The 12641-nt window shown below is 44.2% G+C and overlaps 1 protein-coding gene across 3 annotated transcripts in view; it reads left to right on the top strand.

Annotated features, from left to right (window-relative positions):
* The first annotated feature begins 656 nt into the window (after positions 1-656).
* Positions 657-12641, top strand: part of LOC134356339 (cadherin-11-like) — a 253898-nt gene continuing 241913 nt past the window's right edge. Inside the window, exon 1 of one of the 3 annotated variants that reach the window (XM_063067233.1) lies at positions 657-1181. The gene's annotated coding sequence lies outside the window, so the exon portion shown is untranslated. Of the gene's footprint in view, positions 1182-1603; positions 1728-12641 lie in introns of those variants that run through there. The other 2 variants (XM_063067230.1, XM_063067232.1) reach the window with 2 other exon arrangements.

Genomic DNA, 12641 nt, shown 5'->3' with positions numbered 1-12641 from the left:
ACAACTTGGACGGAAGTCCCTGGCTGCGGATTTCATTTCAGAGTTTCTCCCCTCCAACAATAATCAGCCATGAGCTGAGGCGAAGTGAATGAGAGAGAGGAAGGAAAGGGAAGGGGGAGGGAGGGAAGGAGACAGAGATGACAAGACACAGGCAGAGAGAGAGAGAGAGAGAGAGACGGAGAGACAGGAAGAGAGGGAGAGAGACAGAGAAAGAGACAGGGTGGGGGGGGCGGGAGAAAGAGCCAGACACAGATGGAGAGAGACGTACAGAGAGAGAGAGAGAGAGAGAGAGAGAGAGAGAGAGAGAAGGAAGGGGGAGAGTGAGAGATAGTGAGACACAGAGCTGGATATCAATTGATACTGTAGAGAATCGCCTTGTCAAGTAAACGCCAGGTTGTTGTGGCTGACAGCTCTTGTCTTTTTATTGGGGAGGCGGCGGGGGTGGGGGGAGGTTTTATCTGTTTTGTGAGTCCTTATCCCTAAAGACCATCTCTGTTCCAATCTGTTTTGGCGCATGCATGTGTGTATGTGTAAATTTAAAGCCGCTCTCCTCTTCTCTCGCATCTTTCAGAGTGCAGACTCCCAGGAGAGAGAGGGGAAAACGTCGTTTCATTGGCTCCGACTGCTGAAACCAATTTGAGGGAGATAGATGAGAGACAGAAAGAAAGCTGCCAGCCGGGTACAAAGCGAGTTTAGTGGGGTCAGCGGTGCGCTGCAATCTCTCGGCATTATCTTCTTGATGTTAAAATAGGTTTCTCCCCAGAAAATAGTGTGTGGGAGGGGAGAATTTTTTTGGACCGCCCATTTTTCAAGCTATCCTCTCACTCTATCCCTCCCTCTCTCTCCACAACCCTTTGCGTTGAAGTGTGTCACGGAGGCAATTGTTGCTGGAGGATTTTTAACGAGGGAAACATACTCACACACATACACGCACACACCCAGACACACACACACATACACACGCAACAGAGATGTATCGCCTCTCCTGCTTCCCGTGAACACATTCCAGCATACATCCAGGGGAGAGGGAAGGGGAGAAGGCGAGAGAGCGAGAGAGAGAGAGAGAGAGAGAGAGAGAGAGAGAGAGAGAGAGAGAGAATCCCGTGCAGTTGTTAATGAGAGGCTGGCGACTCTTTATACATCCAACTGTAAGCGACAAACTGACCTGATCGCTCTCTAAGGTAAGACTGCATTTTTCTCGACAATTTCGTGTGCGCCCTTCGCATCCTGGGTCATACTCAAGCGATTTTGCAATGTCTTTATTAATATTGAACGCGTGCCTATGTTTTGAAAGTGTTTTGTGCCTAGATGGTGATTTAAAAATCCTTTCTCGCTAGCCCCCCACCCCCCCACCATCTCCTGCCCCATCATCTCTCACTGAACACCTAACAGTCCAAGTGATGTACCGCCTGGAACAGGACCACGAACACGATGTGATTGTATGTTTGTATTTAAAAGCCAATTGACTTGTTATTTTCTCTACAATTTCACGCCGTGATTAATCAGTCCGCGACCATTTCTGAATATTTAACAGGCGGGCTAAACCGAGAGCAGTGTCGATGGGACCCCGGGTTCCACATTCAATTGCATTGAAATGCTTGGGGTGTTTTTATGGCAGAAAAGAGATGTTCATCACCTCTTCAGATTGCAACCATTCTTAAAGGGAAGTTGGGACTGGTTTGAAGACCGAGGTGTTCAGCGCATTCAAAAATTTAATTATGTTCCTGGTAAATATCTATTGGATGTATCGTTTGCGGGAGCGCGGCTTTACTCGTTAATTCCATCTGGAATCGATTGTGAAGTGAATCGATATATCTTACGGAACGCTAAGATTGCAGTGTTTTTAATCACTACCCCACTCCGGCACCCCTTCCTTCTCCCCTGAAATATTAGCTGCAGTCTGTAACAACTTGACGGACCCTCCCGCCGTTTGTCCGGATTCAACCGAGGTTTAAACGCCAATTTTAGATCTTAACTGCAGTGTCATAACGCGGTAGTACATTAACGAGCGGCAAAGTAGCGCAGGGGAACCGAGTGAAATAATAGAGTAGCAGAGATTGTCCGTGTATTGCGTGCAGGTAAAACCACTCTGTGAAAGGATTGATCGCGTCTTTGCGATTGCTCTGACACTTAAAGTGGCGAGGAATAACAGAGATGTGTAAAATACAATGAAGTGTACGCGACGGTACTGAAAATAAACCGCGTGAAATACAGTGTGTGCGCGAAATTTGAGAGGGGGAGAGAGACGAGTGCGGGGATTGGGGGAGAGGGAGCGTTAAACGAGCGGCCGGGAGAGTGAGTGACTGAGTGAGTGTGCGAGACAGACGGTCAGTGTGCTCACTCAGTTGAGAAATTCTCAGTCCACAAGTGTGATGCGAATTGAGAACTGAAGAATTGTGTTAAGGTAGAACTAGTAACGCATTAGTTAAAAAACAGCAACTACAATCGGTCTGGATGGTTGTGAGAGTGTGGGGACGGGCCGGTGTCTATTCCGCGCTCCGTTATGTGTGACGGAATTACGGACCCGGGAGAGTAAAATTCAGTTGCGACGGTTGTGACCACATTCACAATCAAACAGAGCGTTGATTGTTGGAACGCGGGAGGGCTGGGGGTGGGGGCAGATGGAAGACTCTGTAAAATAGAACAACTTCTCTATTGTACATTAAATTGGAAGCAGTCTCCCCCTCCCTTTTCTCACTCTCCCTCCCTCTTTCTCTCTCTCCCCTTCCCTCTCTTTCCTTCCCTTCCCCTCTCTCTCCTCTCCTCTTCCCCTTCCCCCTCTCCTCCCTCTCTCCCACCCCACTCCCCCTCCCTTCTCCCCCTCGCCGCCCTCCTATCTCACTCTGTCTGTCTGTCTCTCTCTCTCTCTGCAGTTATTACTACACGCTACCGCGGCGCTGTAAAAGCCTGCTTTTAAACCTGTTTAACACTCAGCAAAGACCAGGTTAAAATATCCGATTAACAGTACTTGCCTTCAGTGTCCCACAGTTCCATCCATAGTTTGTAGAGACCACTTTCTTTCAAATAGATGATTGGTTGAAGAAATAAATTATGACTCTTTTCCAGACTTTTAAATCGTCTTTGGGTTGCTTAGACTAACTCCAAATTGCATCAGAGTGGATGTTTTACCTTTATTGACGCCGAGGCGGAACTCGCAGACTGAACAGCGGAAAGGGAACCAACCGGGATGCATGTCTATGGAGCTATCAGGAATAGAATAGGCCGAACAAACTTACGGTGGTGTTGTGAATGGTCGGTGGTATTGGAGAGAGTTTTCAGATTGTGGAGTAGTTTTGGGGAGGGGGAGATGCCTTCTCTGGTCGAATAGTTAGGCCTCGATATTGGCAGTGGCTTGGTTCTGGAGTTGAGCGAGGGATGGAGGGCAGCCAGTGGAAGGAAGCCGGTCCGGTCCCTTCTTTGTAATGTTCTTCCGCGGGTCTCAACACTAGAGGGCACAGTCACTCTATGAGACATCGCGGAGGAGCGGCTGAATATCTGATAGTCTGGGTAGATTCCCAGTGAGAACAGCTTTTCTGCCTATTTCTGCCTTTGATACCACTGTAAGACCCGCAAGAAATCTTCTTTGGTAAGAATCGCACTGAATTTGCAATTTACAGAGGCTGCATAGATGTTGTATGGTAGCCGTCAGTAAGAACCCCCATCACCCAGGACTTGCCTTCTTTTCTCATTACTACCATCAAGAGGGAATTACGAGAGGCTGAAAATATACATTCAACGTTTTAGGAACAGCTTCTCCCCCTCCACCATCTGATTTCTGAATGGACAACACATGAACACTATCTCATTATTTTCCTTCTTTTGCACTATTTATTAATTTATATACATAATTTTATATAGAGAGGAAGTGTCGAAAAAAATAAATCCCATTATAGATTATCAGCAAAATTATATACCTCCATCCCAAAGGATTGCATTCTGCAGAAGTAAGCCAATCTATTCTTTGTTTTTTGATAAATTGTCCCACAGCCACATAGATCCCCTTTCTGTTTTCAAACTAGCAATGTCTTCTGATAGATTATGGGTTTGGCAATGATAAAAGTGATTTCACTAAGCTACTTGGTTAACTAGTTGCAGGCAATCAGAAGCATTGGATTGAGTTGTTCACCGATTTTAGCAACCTGCTTGCAAACATTTTGTCACCAAGCAAGGCATTGTCAGTATGCTGTTGACTGTGGTGTGTCACCCAAATGCTTGGACTTTATATTTTTATCAATCAGGTGATTGGATGTCATTTTGGAAACTCAATTGTGATATGTGGAGGAATTCTCGTTGCTGATTGGCTGTGTGTGGCGAACTTCGCGCATTGTGGTCAGCAATTTTGGCCTCATTGGTTCACAAATAAGATCGAGGTCTACGTGTTTGTTTACATCACAATTAAGTGATGATTTATTTACATTACAATCATCAACCGTCCAAACTACACATCTTCTGAATGATCAGAAGTGTATTGCAAAAGTGATCTTGCCAGGATCTTTTCAGCAGGTCTGGGAATGAGAGGGTGGAGAGATCCCTAAGGTTTGGGCTGGGCCTTGAGTTGTGTATGAGTTTGGTTGGAATCTTGCTTTTCCATACCCAATGCACACTGCATCTCAGTGAGTGTTAGATGCACCATTGTCAAATAGCATAGTTTCACAGATTAGACCGTGTGGCTGTGTTGAAAAGTTTTGGATTAAATCTACCTGCAAGACTTTGAGGTAAAAACCTGGGCTAACGCTATCTGTGACTGAGATCTTGAGTCAATGAATTAGAATCAGGTTTATTATCACTGACATAGGAAATTTATTGTTTTGCAGCAGCAGTCCAGTGGAATACATAAATGATTACTAGAAGTTGCTATAAGAATATACAACAAATAAATATGTAGTGCAGAAAGAGAGAAAAGGTGAAGAAGTGTTCATGGGTTCATGGACTGTTCAGAAATTTGATGGCAGAGGTAAGAAGCTGCTCTTGAAACAGAGTGCGTTTATCTACAGGCTGTTGTACTTCCTCCTTGATGGTAGTAATAAGAAGAAGGCATGTCCTGGATGGTGAGTATTGTCCTTAACGAGTGCCGCCTTCATAAAGCATCACTTTTTGAGGACGTTCAGGATGGTGGGAAGGTTAGTGCCCATGACAAAGCCGGTTGAGTTGGCAGTCCTGGGCATTGGTGCCTCCATACTAGATAGTGGTGCAGCCAGTCAGAATGTTCTCTGCACTACTTCTGTAGACGTCTGCTGGAGTCTTTGATGACATAACAAACCTCCTCAAACCCCTAATGAAATATAGCTGCTAGCATATCTTCCTCGTCAAGCAGAGGAAGTAGAGTTGTATTGCAAGGAAGAACAGAAGGATTTTTCCTGATATCCTGCCAATCAATTCCCAAATGGCAAGAGAATGAGGTAGACAGGGATAATAAATCAGTCATGATGGAATGGCAGAGCAGACTCGATGGGCAGAATGACATAAGTCTGCTCCGAATTCTTATGGTCTAAATTAACTTCACTAAAGCAGGTTATTCGGTCATTCTCACATTGCTTGTTTGAACTTGCTCCATGCAAAATATCTGCTGCATTTCATATAGCTGATGATTGATGGATCTGATTTGTAATCAGAATCAGGTTTATTATCAGTAACATACTGTAAGCCATGAAATTTGTTGTTTTGTGGCAGCAGTGTGGTACAATATGCAAAAATATAAATTACAGTAAGAAATATATATTAAAAAATAAACCAAATAATAATGCAAAAGGAGAGCAAAAATAGTGAGGTAATGTTCATTGTCCATTTCGAAAACTGATGATGGAGGGGAATTTTGCATCTCCCCCTCCCCCTCCAGCTTTCAAATCCCTTACTCACTCTTCCTTCAGTTAGTCCTGACGAAGGGTCTCGGCCTGAAACATCGACTGCGCCTCTTCCTATAGATGCTGCCTGGCCTGCTGCGTTCACCAGCAACTTTGATGTGTGTTGCATGGAGGGGAATAAGCTGTTCCCAAAATGTTGTGTGTGTGTGTGCTTTCTGGCTCCTGTATCTCCTTCCTGATGGTAACACATAATTATTTTCACAATTACACACTGAATCCACCCCTCTAAACCTTTTACCAAAAGTATATTCACTAACAAAGCACCACACAAAAAATCTGTTTTTCATAAACTATTCACAGTCTCAAAATTAAAATAAAATTATAACTGTCTACAACACATTTGAGCCCCCGATGAGATGGGCCCACTGTTGTCAGAAATCCACCATTGTGCACACATAGGTTGTGTGCTCCTTCTCCAAGGACAACCAGGCCAGAACGTCACCCCAAAGCGGAGAGCACAGCCTCCAACTACCTGCCACATGGACTCCTGAATGGCCAGTTTAGCTAGGTCCAGGAGCAAACCAACCAGGAGATCCCCCAAGCAGACTTCTCCTTCTTTGTGCTGCATGACCATAGATCAGGAGCACGGGCCTGAGGAGCAACCCCTTCAGGTAATCAAATAGAGGCTGCAAACTCTCTCACACCATATACACATTGTGCACGGACTCCTCCTAGCCACAGGAAGGACAGGTGCTTGGATAGTCAGTGAACTGACTATATGTTCACTGTTGCATGGCCTTGCTGTATGTAACACGTTTGACCTCAGGTCCCCAATGTACTGGGGAAGGACCCTTGCATAAAGAGACCTTTAGTGAACCCATCATTGAAATGTTCCTACAACCAATGGGCTCAACTTTCAAGGACTCTTCATTCCATCTGCTCGATATTTGTTGTTTATTTATTTATTTATTATTATTGTTTCTTCTTTTTGTATTTGCACAGTTTGTTGTCTTCTGCACTCTGATTGAGTGCCCTAGTTGGGCGACCTCTCAATGATTCTGTTATAATTATTATTCTATAGGCTTGCTGAGTATTCCCACAAGTAAATCAATCTCAGCGTTGTATATGGTGATGTATATGTACTATAATATTAACTTTGAATTTTCAACTGGGGACCTCCCTCATTGCCAATAGCAAAACCTGACAAGAGGCAAGGGCAAGGAAGTGAAAAGTATGTCCAACCCTTCTGCTTACCATTCGTGACAAACTGGCCCTTTGGCCCAACTAACTGGTCCATTAGAACAAAGATGTCCCAACCAGAGCAGCCTCTCCATGACCCTGTTACCCTTATCGATCCTGTGAATGGAATCTCCTTTCCCCACCTTCAGTCCTGCTCTCACCGATTGTCGCATTCCACCTCATATTCATCATTGAGAACAATACCCCCGGTCCCGTCCCTGCAATCCTTGCACATACGTCAGCCCCAGTTCCACATCATAAGCCCTACCTCTTGCCAGAATTGGTTTTATTATCACTGATGTATGTCATGAAATTCATTGTTTTGTGGCAGTAGTACAGCACAAGACATGGAAGAACTTACTATAAATTACAATAATAAATAATGCAAAAGAGGAATAGCAAGGGTAGATAAGAAGGTGATAGTGTGTTGTCCTTCATGAGTCAGGGGATTGAGTTTAAGAGCCATGAGGTAACGTTGCAGCTCTATAAAACCTTGGTTAGACCACACTTGGAGTATTGTGTTCAATTCTGCATATCTCATTGTAGGAAGGATGTGAAAGCTTTAGAGAGAGTGCAGAGGAGATTTACCAAGATGCTGCCTGGAAAATATCATATGAGGGTAGACTGAGTGAACTAGGGCTTTTCTCTTTTGTGTGAAAGAGGATAAGAAATGACTTGATTCAGTATGATAAAGATACACTGTAGATAGAGTGGGTAGCCAGAGAAGGAGGATGAGAGGAGATAAAGGTTATAAGAGGCATTGCAGAGCCTTTTTTCCCCAAGGCAGCAATGATTAATACCAGAGGGCATCCTTTTAAGGTGAGGGGAGGAAAGTACAGGGGTGTCAGAGGTAGGTATTTTACACAGAGGGGTTGGTGACTGGAATGTGCTGCCGGAGGTGTGCTAGAGGCAAGTACATTCGGGACATTTAAGAGATTCTTAGGTAGATATATGGAAGAAAGAAAACTGGAGGGTGATGTGGGAGGGAAGTGTTAGACTGATCTTGGATTAGGTTGAAAGGTCTGTACAACATTGTGGGCTTAAGGGCTTGGCTGTGGGAAATTTGAAATATTCCAAGCATGTGAATGGTGCTGCAGAAATGAAAATCCTTCTTTCTGGTCGAGATGTCCTGACGCAGGGACTTAACTTGAATCATCAACAGTTCCTCTCCCCCCTGCAGACGCTGCTCGACCTATTGAGTTCTTCCAGATCGTGTGTTGTGCCAGATCCCAGCATCTGGAGGGAGAGGGGGGAGGAGGAGCAAAAGGAAGAGGGAGAGGAGGAGGAGGGAATGGAGGAAGGAGAGGAGGAGGGAGAGGGGTAGGGAGAGAGAGAGATATGTGTGTTTAGGACCGTTCATCTGAACTGGGAAACAGGGTACATTCTTGCCTCTATACATGCAGCCCAAAGCATAACCTGAGCGGTGATCATTCTACATTAGTATAGTGGCTGGTATCCATGTCTGCCTTGAAGGAGATGGGTTCGGTTCAAGACTCGATGGGGCAGAAGGGCATATTTCACATTAATCTCAATAAATAAATAAATAATCAAGAACCTATTGACATCTGCTTTAAATATACCCAATGACCTGGCCTTTACAGCCATCTGTGGCAATGAATTCCACAAATTCACCACCCTCTGACTAAAGAAATACCTTGTCATCTCAGTTCTAAATGGATATCCCCCTGTTCTGAGGCTGTGCCTCTTGGCTCGGCCACCACAGGCAACATCCTCTCCACGATCACTCTGTCTAGGCCTTTCAGTTCTCTAAACTCCAGCGAGTACAGCCCCAGAGCCACGAAACACTCCGCATACGTTAACCAATGCAGGCACAGCTAGCTGTTGAATTTTATTTCAGTGCAAAAGGCGCTTCACACTAAGTTGCTATCGCTCTAGTTACTGACCTTGCCTAGTGAGAGCCAACAGGAAGAAGATGCACCTCAGGTTGTAACTGTCCTTCACTGTGAAAAGGGACCTTCTGGCTCAGAAGTGGGAGCATGACGGGCATTTACCACAGCCTGCAGGCTTGGCGAGTGCTTTAATTGCATGGGTGGCTGTGTAAGCCACACTTCCACAGTCCTCCAGCCTTGTACATTGGAAGAAGTGGAACTAAAACCTTGCAACGAAGTTTCCAAACCTCGAAACCTGAACTGCCCGTAGCTCTGTTCCTTAGACAATAGAAAAGCGAGAGGTGCCCTCCTCATTGTGAAAGAGTTTTGTTACCTTGGACTTGAAGAAAATGAGAAGTTGTCGTCATGAGAGGGCCACAAGAAAATTCTGAGCGGAGATCATTTTATCCCTGGAAAGTGTTGAGAATGCTGAACTTGCTGTTATGAAGAGTAATTGAAATAGACGGCAGATATGCATTTTAGAGGAAAATGCATAAGTACAAGGGAGCACTGAACAGAGAGATGTGTTTGTTGAAAGGACACGGGTCAGTTGGCACTGTAGCACATCAGTCCCCAGGACATCTTTGGACTGTGTTGGTCCTTGACGCAAACTATGCATTTCACTGTAAGTTTTGCAGTATATTTGACAAATAAAGCTAATCTTTCTTTACAAAGAGGGTTATTGGAATTCTAACGCGGGCTGGAACTAAGGGCTGGATTGCTATTCTGTGTGGCTTTCTGAGCCGTTTGTGTGGTGTATAAATAAGTTCTGCTGATTTGCAGTTTGTAACCTTTGCTCTGAAATCAGTGTGTTGAAGGGGAGCCATGAAAAACACTGTTTTATTTGAAAGGAATGCATTTGCCACCAGAAAGCAAAACCGAGGCATTTATATATTTAAACATTGGCCTGAAGACTATGTGTGGTGCCTCTTTCCAGAGACCACAGTTGATTTGAAGATTTTTTTTCACCCTAAGCCTGATCCTCTTCCCCTTATTATTCCCCCTGTTCTTCCAGAATTAACACATGAATGACATCAATGCTTTTAAAACTTTGAAAAAACAAAAATCTTTTCTGCTGTAGAAAATGTGAGTCCTATAATAAAAGACTCCCCAATTGCCGGATTAATAGGCCATAGACCATATACTCAGTGGCCTCCTGTCATACCTGCTATATCTTACAAAGTAGCCATTGAGTGTATGTTTGTGGCCTTCTGCTGCTGTAGACCATCAGCTTCGAGGTTCGACATGTTGTATATCTAGAAATAATCTTCTGCACACCACTGTTGTAATGACTGGTTGTTTGAGTTACTGAACCTTCCAGTCAACTTGAACCAGTCTGGCCATTCGCCTTTGACCTCTTTCATTAACAAGCCATTTTCCATGACCATAAGATATAGGAGCAGAATTAGGCTGTTTGGCCCATCACATCAGCTCAGCCATTTCATCATTTTTCGCCCACAGAACTACCGTTCACTGGATGTATTTTTTTGTTTTTCACACCATTTTCTGTAAACTCTAGAGACTGTCGTGTGTGAAAACCCCAACTCAAGCCATCCTGTCTGACACCAACAATCATTCCATGGTCAAAGTCACTTAGATCACATTTCTTCTCCATTCTGATGTTTGATCTGAACAACAACTGAACCTCTTGACCATGTCTACATGCTTTTATGGATGGAGTTGCTTCCGCATGATTGGCTGATTAGATATTTACATTAATGAGCCGGTGTACCTAATAAAGTGGCCACTGAGGGTAGAACATAGAACATGGAAAAGTGCAGCACAGCAACAGATACAAAATGCTGGAGTAACTCAGCAGGCCAGGCAGCATCTATTGTGAGGAATAGAGTCAACGTTTTGGGCCAAGGCATCCATCAGGATTCAGCCTCTACAGCGTTTGCAGAATCCCCTGTTTTTGCAGTACAGCACATTACCGGGCCTTCAACCTATTACGTAGAGCCCACCTTTTAACCTCCTCTAAGATTAATCTAACCCTTCCCCCTTAGCAACCTATAATCTTCCATTTTTCTTTCATTGTGTGGAGAGGTCATCACATAGATATAGACTGTGTCAACTACAATAATTTCCAGAGGCACCAATATATACCAGAATAGTTTTAAAGAGGCAGGAGTTAAGGAATGAAGAACTATACAACACAGTACTGTAGTAATATTATGTATTGCACTGTACTACTGCACAAAATAAAAAAAAACAAATTTCATGATGTATTTGAGTGATGATGAACCTGATTCTGATATGGGTCTCTATTGTGGACTGAGAGAGGGAAGGGGGTAGGAAGAGAGGAATCATGGTTGGGGAAAGGGGAAGGGAGAAGGGAGGGAGCAGGAAGCACCAGAGACATATTCTGTGATGATCAATAAGCACATTATTTGGTATCAAATGAGCTTGCCCCGTGCCCCATGGCTGGGTGTGACTGCTCCAGTGCCACCCTCCACCCCTGGTACCCCTGGCCACCTGTCACACATCTCCTGCGGTGCTCCACCTCACCATTCCCAACACCCTTTGCTTCTGCCAGATTTACAAACTCGCGCTCTACTCCACTTTGGCAAATATAGTACAGTGCCAAAGTCTTAGGCACCCTAGCTATATATATGTGCCTGAGACTTTGCACAGTTTTGTGTTAACTGTGATACCAAATTAAGCCAATCCCATCTGCCTGCTTATCCTTCCATTCCCTACAGTCAAAAGATCATCTGAAAATGTTTGAAGTCCATAATGGACCAAATAACCAATAAAAGGTTGGTGGGACATAGGTTAGCACAGACTAGATGGGCCAAAGGGCCTATTGTCATGCTGTATGACTCTATGACAGTGTCCATTGAGTAGGATTCAAAGAGGTTCTGATTACCTAGGGCCAGTTATTTTGGCTGGGAAGGGGCATGAACTTGAGAGAGAGAGCAGAATGGATGATTGATGGAGATAGTTACTGGAGAGCCTGGGAGATGTACAGCATCTGTTAGCTTCTGGTAGATGGAATTTAATGATCTTGTACTATTCTGTACGACAAATTAAAATGGTCAGAGCAGCTCAGTTTGAAGTGATCTTATCTTTGAATCAAATAGCTATGTGCTTAGCTCTGGCATCAGAGCAGTGAGTAAGGTAATTTAGTGTGGACCTCTAGTGCAGTGTGAAGGGATGAGATGTCAGTTCTGTCTGGTGAATGCTTCATCATAGACATTGGCCACCCCACCATCGAGGACATCTTCAAAAGGCAATGCCTCAAGAAGGCAGGATCCATCATTAAGGATCCCATCACTCAGGACATGCCCTACTGTCAATATTACAATCAGGGAGCAGGTACAGGAGTCTGAAGACACACACTCCATGTTTCAGGATCAGCTTCTTATCCTCCACCATCAGATTTCTGAATGGACAATGAACCCATGAACACTACCTCACTATTTTGCTCTATTGCAATTTTATATATTCTTATTGTAATTTATAGTAATTTTTATATATTGAACTGTAGCACAACAAATGTCACCACATATGTCAGTGATAATAACCCTGATTCTGGTTCTGGTTAGTATAGTTCTGCATTGTCGTACAACAGCACCACCAACTTTTGTATCAAATTGGAAACTTACTAAGCAACACACATAGAAGTTGCTGGTGAATGCAGCAGGTCAGGCAGCATCTCTAGGAGGAGGTACAGGAGAAAAGCTTTTCTTTCAGTTAGTCCTGACGAAGG

This window comes from Mobula hypostoma, chromosome 14, assembly GCF_963921235.1.
Source record: "Mobula hypostoma chromosome 14, sMobHyp1.1, whole genome shotgun sequence".
NCBI lineage: Eukaryota > Metazoa > Chordata > Chondrichthyes > Myliobatiformes > Myliobatidae > Mobula > Mobula hypostoma.
The sequence above is the reverse complement of the archived record's forward strand: the minus strand, read 5'-3'. Positions and strand labels throughout refer to the sequence as shown.